The sequence below is a fragment of the Candoia aspera genome, chromosome 1 (genome assembly GCF_035149785.1).
Source record: "Candoia aspera isolate rCanAsp1 chromosome 1, rCanAsp1.hap2, whole genome shotgun sequence".
Lineage (NCBI taxonomy): Eukaryota > Metazoa > Chordata > Lepidosauria > Squamata > Boidae > Candoia > Candoia aspera.
Genome location: NC_086153.1, coordinates 193,021,194 through 193,028,281, shown reverse-complemented (window position 1 = coordinate 193,028,281; position 7,088 = coordinate 193,021,194).

The window sequence follows — 7,088 nt, the reverse complement described above, 5'->3', positions numbered from 1 at the left end:
AATCTTACTCATCCCCATATGCCTTCTTGAACAGCCTTGCTTTTACAGGAGGAGTCAGTGATATCTAGAAGTAAGCTGTTCCTATACAGTTGTGAGAAGAAAGCCTTTCAAGGAGACTCCATCTTATGACTCACTAAAAGTTTGCCTGGGGGTTTACTCCCAGTTTTCAAGATTTTTTTTTTTACCTCAGACTAGCATTAAAGATCCCTTTTTGAAATCTGTGTGGTTCTTGTTTCTTTTGTTTGCCAGCTATGTGAAGCTTGACAGTACCAAATAAGGGAGCCATCACTGAGCAGTCTCGACTTGGGGGTCCCAGAAGATGACTTTCCTTCAGTGACAAGACACTGAGCAATCCCTCTCTCCCAGATTTTACTGGAGAGGCAGATTCAACATGGAGAAGGTGGTGATGGAAACATCCAGGCCCTTGAGCCCTGAAGCTCTTTAAAGGTAAGAACCAACACACTGAACTGCACCTAGAAGCTAGCTAGCAGCCAGTGCAGTTCCTGTGACCTGGAACAAGAAGGAACACATCATAATTCACCATAACTACTGGGGAATACCAATTTCCTTATATACAAGACATTTAATAAAAAAATCAGAAACCTCTCACTACTCTATGTCCCATTTCAGACACTCAAATCACCGCATAATTTAGTCAGCTAAGTTAAATGATTGCTTACATGCTGAACATGTGTAGATGTGTCTCAATATTTCTCAACATTAAATTATATTCTGTGTCCTTAAGCCATACTGTAATGGTTGCCCAGCCCAAATACTCAGACTCACAAGAGGTTGCTAAATGAAATCTGATTTATTAGGGAACTTAGGACAAATACAGAGAAAGCTGAGAATGACAGAAAGCGCGCCAAATACAAACTTAAAACCCTCGTTGCAAACGTAACCCCGCCTCCCTACCAGCAGAGCCGCCCGTCCCAGGTGCTGGCAACCGTCAGATCTCCTAGCCTGGGAAAGTAACCTTGAACACAGGAGATAACCCAAATACATTCCAAGTTTACAGCCAAGAGATAAACCACTCCCAACAGGAACCATCCTCCCGGCAAAGATGAAACACACATCCAGCTAATGACATGCGAAACGTTACGATGTATCAAACACATTGAAATGGCGAACATGACACATACTAGATGTTATGGAAACACATACTTTAAAGCTCATCCTCTCAATACACAGTGTCTTTTTTTTAACTGCTGCAAAAAACAAATGTGAAGTTAGGATATAGGCAAAATGAGATGCTGCCTGGCTGTCAGTTTTTTGCTATCATTTTTTGATTGGTTGGGGAAAGCACTGACTGGCACAGGAATAATTCACAAATTTGCAGTATTTAAGAACCACAACTGTGAGGATAATGATGGAATCCTACCACTGATCATTTTGTCAGAATTTGGGGGATAAAAAGTATAGTTTTTGGAAATACCCTTCATGTTATTTATTGCTCACCTACAAGCAGTAGCCAGAAAAACCATGGTAGCTCCATGAGAAAGTCCAAATGTGGTGATACTAGATCACCTCTGCTTAAACCTAGCCTTAATAGGTAAGGTTATGAGTAGTCTATAGCATAAAGAATTTAAGGCCACAGCTTCTGACTTTATGTCATCTTCATTTTTTTCTTCTTAGAATATGCTTTTGCTTTGCTAAGTATTTCATTGTTGATATAATATCTTTACTCCAGGATTTACAGAAATCATATAATCATCTGACAGTCCTTCAGATAAGAGAAGTCTTCTCTTCTCCATGCTAAACATGTCCTTTGCTTCCAGCCAATCCTTGTAGATTTTTCCTTCCTAATCTTTCCTTCCTAACTAATCATCTTAGTTGTTCTCCTTTGGAAATTCTCCAGTTTACCTGTCTTCTTCCTCAAATGCAGTGTCTGGAGCAGGACACAATATTCTAGATGTAAAGCCTTTGATTTTTCCTATCCAAAAGTAGAACTTTGCATTGGTCACTGTATAAATTCATCTTGCTGGGTTTTGCCCATTGTTCTGGCTTGTCATGATCTTCATCAATGTTGATGCTGTTCTCTAAAGTCTTTGCTATCCCTGTATATTTTCTGTCACCTGGAAAATGGATAATCTTATTTTCTAAACCTCAACTAACATGTTTATAAATATACTGAACAGCACAGGGCCTAGAAAAGAGCCCTATGGTACATCACTCAACACTTCTTTGAAGCTTAACATAGAGCCATGGATGGACCCTCGTGGATACAATTGTTCAACCAGTTCTCTATTCCTTTGACATAGCCTAGTTCATATTTTGCCATCTTCGGTACTAGAATCTCATGACAGTCCATACTGAATAGTTGTTAGAGTCAACTGAATGGGTACAAATGAAGATACCAAAAAAATTCATCTGCAACTATTCTCTGTAAGGTATCTCTGCCCAGGCCATATTTTCTGTATGATCAAAACAAGTTAAAATAACAAGAATAAAGTATACTGAATTCTATGGACTAGATGCTGCTACCAGTTGACAGAACATTAGCACCGCATGAGAAATCTGTTTTCAGCTGCTATTGATTTATTCAGGAACCTTGCATCTGGGGAAAGAAATTGCCAAAATCAGAGCTAAAGTATTTTGCCATACAACATTGCTGCTTACAATGCCTCCAGGCTAAAATGTGCCAAGCCCCCTTCCTGTTTAATTGGTGCTACAGAATTTAATTCACATTTCAATACTTAACTGGTCTCTTGGTATCCATTATGACATTGTCACCTACCACTGAAGCACTACTGATGATATGTTGCTTAAAACAGACATTTTAAAAGCCCATGGGATTAGTTGGGTCAGAAATTATGCACTGTGCTTCATTACCATATTACTGGAATTACATGCAGTCTAAACATTGTGTTTTTCCTCTTGATATATAATCACATCACGTTAAAATTTGATTCCAGGAGACTTAGCTAATTAGTTTTCATCATCTTCACCTTATGTTTACATTGCCTCATTGCTGCTGCAAGTCTCATGCCAGCATTTTTCAAAAGAGTTTGTCATATGGAGTTAACCCTCACTTTGCTAGCTGCCTTCAGAGAATTGTGTGAATTTGATTCAGAGTCCAGTTTCTTTCCTCAACTTAGCATCCTCCAGATGTGTTTGACCACAGCTTCCATAATTCCATTAATCATGTTGCTTTGGAAGTATGGAAATGGTAATCAGTGTATTTGGAGGCTATCTGATCGGGTAGATGCTTCTGACTAGAGTCACTTGGCACCTATCCTAGCCTGCAATGCAAGATTTGTTTAATAAAAAGCACTACCACTATATATGCTGTGTTAATTCAGAATTCATCTCCAGCAAATAGAAGAACTTTTCTGGTAGGTGTATAGTGAGGTAGTGAAATGAAAGTATTTCCATCTATTCACCTATCCCCTTCTTGTCGTCATAGCCCTTACGTTTGCTTGGGAGAGTTGGAAGACGACATGGAAGATGATACCATGAGTTCATAAGCAAGCAAACATCCTTCTTGCCTGCAGAAGTATCCTGAGTAGAAATACACTTGGGCAGAAATCAAGTCTGGATCCAAAGCAAGATCTGCCATTCTCCCCATTTCCAGCTGTTACTATTCTAATAAAGCCCTCTTCTGTAGTTATCCTTTGGCCTGTTTATCTCCACCAATATTCTAGACCAGACGATGTTCCATCCTAGAGTTCTTCTATTAAGCGCTTTGTTGTTTTTGCCCCCTCTCTCCTTTTTGCTTTCTCTATTTATGTATTTAGAATTAAATGCACTTGATAGAAATATAAATGGTGTAGGTTGAGTCTGTGATTCAAAATTGCAGAATACACTCTTATCATGGATTATGCTATTAAGAGGGAAAGGTTAATAGTTTGAAATCCATATAAGCTTATCAAAGCAGCATACTCAAATTGGAAGGTCAATGAAAAAAGTTTGATTTTAGTACCTACATAAAAGGGATTGCAGATGAACATTGCTAGCAGAGGTGTTTACTGCAAGGACCTTAGTGACAATGACTAGCTGCGTTTGGAGACACTTCAGAGTTCAAAGGAAACAATCTCGTTTATTATCCTATCAGTGATTAGGAAGAAAGAGATTATTTCAATTTACATTCATTGTGGAGCAGGATAAGATCCCCTTCTTATGAGGGTTAGAAAAGAGAGAATACATTCCTTTTACATTGCAATACACATTCTGAGAGCAGTAACAGACTGACCTTCTCTTTTCTTTCCCCCTCATGAATGTACATAACCTAGGAATTAACCCCTTTTAGTCCTAATGCAGTCTTGATCCAACTGCTGCCACCCTACCCACGAATATTTACATCTGTACTTTATGACCATTTTTCTTTCAATTATCAATTGAAGAAACACTCAATCCTTCCAATTGAGCACCACCAAGCAGGGGACAAGGACAAACAAAACCTATGCTACACACACACACACACACTGAAATATTCATGTACTATCTCAACTGGAATATAATACAACTGATACAGATTTCCATGGTTTCCCTTGCAGTATCACACCATATCACATATCACATCATAATCTGATCTATAGACATTCAGTATCTTTGATTATAACATTTTTGTGTTACTTACCCACAGCTGTTACTTGCATACCCAGCTCTTATTTTACGAGCCCTGCCCAAAAGAAAGAAAGAAAGAGAGAGAGAGAGAGAGAGAAAGAGAGAGAGAGAGAGAGAGAGAAAGAACCAGCTAACAAACCAGGAGACTAGAATACCACTGAACAACAGGAATGTTACCCTGTGGAACAGAAGAGATTTCAAAGATTGCATCTACTATCCCACATTGTAATAATCAAGAGCTAGTATATTTATAGAGGTTAAGGAATTGAACTAAGACTGAAGATACCCAGGCATCAAGTCTACCATCTGCCATAGAAACTCACTGAGTGACTGTGGGCCAATCACTTTCATTCTGGCATATTTTCCAGCTTGTTATTGTATAGATAAAATGAAGAGAGAGCCTTATGTGAACCACCTTCAGCTCCCATAGAAAGGGCTGGATATAAATCTAACAAGTAACATGTAAATAAAACAAATAAGAATTGATTTATGGAGGAGGCATTAGAGATAAACTTGGTTAGAAGACAAGGTAAATTATCTCCATAATGGACCGGGTTGGAAATTCAACTGTACTTTGACTTGCAGTAGTTAAGAAGATAGTGGCGGTAGTACAAGTTAATTATGAAGAAAGAAAATGGGTTTCCACCAGAGGTCAAAAAAGTCAATATGGAGGTTGTAGCCATGTAATCAAAGTTCCGCCCATTTTAATATAAATGCAACCCATTAAAAAAGGGGTAGAGCTTTGATTGCACAGCTGCACCAGCCCTCTTGATTTTTTTGACCCCCTCTTGCTGAGCTTCCTGACTACAAGCAATGATAAATGAGTAGACTTCTGCTTATGCAATGGGATTTCCCACTTCTCTCCATCCTTCTGTACCCTCTCCATTTGCTCTGGAGCAGCAGGCATCCATTGTGCCCACAGTTTACTCTGTGAGTGGACAGACACTGCATTCAATGTAGGACACAAGCATAAGCGTTGCATTAGGCCAAAGGCATCCTAGCTGATCCCACCTTCTGTTCTCACTGTGACCAGTCAAGTCCTTTTGGCAAGACCAAGATATAAATGGAAGAGCCTCATCAGGCCATTTAACTCAATTTCTATTTTGTCTCTTCCTTTTTTGTGGAAAGAGTACCATTTGTATAAAACTGGTGGAACAGTTAAAGGTTTATTTTGTGCTGCCCAAGCACACACATGTAGAAGAACCAGTCTTATGATCAAGCTGCTAATATGACAGCATCAAAGGCAATAGATCAAATAGGACTTCTTTTCAAATATTATTTGTTGAAAATAATATTTGAAAATAATCAGAATTACTGATTCAAATTTTTTTAAAAAAACATCCTGACAGTATTACACGTGTGTGTTATTTACAGTATATTTTCATTGTTGGTTAAATTGCTTGTCAGTTTTCTGACACAGTAATTAGATTATGGTAGATCAGCCTCACTTGATGAGAAGCAAATGTTCAGACTGTGATTGCTTATTTAAGCAAATTAGTTTGGATTGAAAATGAAATATTGGTGCTGGCTTACACTTTAAAATATCAGTGAGGAAACATGCAAGAAAAACTACAGTTCTTGCCGTAACTATAACAAAGCCTCACTGAATTTAGGAAATCTTATTCCCAAATTAACCCTCTCTGGTAGTGAATATCACCTCCAGAATGATTTAAAACCAGATCTTCATAACAGATTTAGTGGGGTGGAACTAGGCCAGTCTCATGCAACTATCTTGTTTGCCTGCCAGGCAACCATGTCAGAGATAGATACATGTATTTATATTTCTATGCACATGGATATATACATACATAACACTGGGAGAGAGGGTCCCCAGATGGCATCCAACAGTACAGTATTGCAGCCAATCCTTAAGCTAGAACATGGCAATACTTCCTGAATCCAGTTTTGGCTTATCCTAGGCAGAGATAGCAATGCCATGGCCTGTGAGTTTGAAAAGCTAACCAAGTGTGGATAATAGCAATGCCATTGTCTCAAGGATCATAAACATGCTATGCTCTGATGTCAAATATTGCCTCTCCTGCCAGAAACCATTACTTTGTTTTTAGTGCATAATGGAGACCTTCCAAGTTCAGATGCCAAGAGCCCAATTCAGTTTTTCGCCATAATAGAGCCTTCACAAAAATGGATAATCTTTTCTTTTATGTTTACTAACTTGGATACCTTTCCATACACTGTTTTCACATCTGGCTTTGCAGTGTTTATTTAATCTTGGCAGAGTGTGCTCATAGACACTGCTTGATTTCACTATTGCAATATTGCTGAAATAATTCTTCCTTTCTAAAGGTCTATTCCAAAATGCAGCAAACCTCTCTGATTATTTTCAGGCTGACATTTTTATACTGATGCCCAATCATTTTGGAAGAAGATTGGAAATAAAAGGCCAAGGGAAGATGGGGAGCAAATTCCTTTTAAGGAGGCTATGGTATTGCAAATACCCTGCACTAAACCATTAACTATAATTTACAAACCATATTTACATATTCCCACATTTACAAATAGCT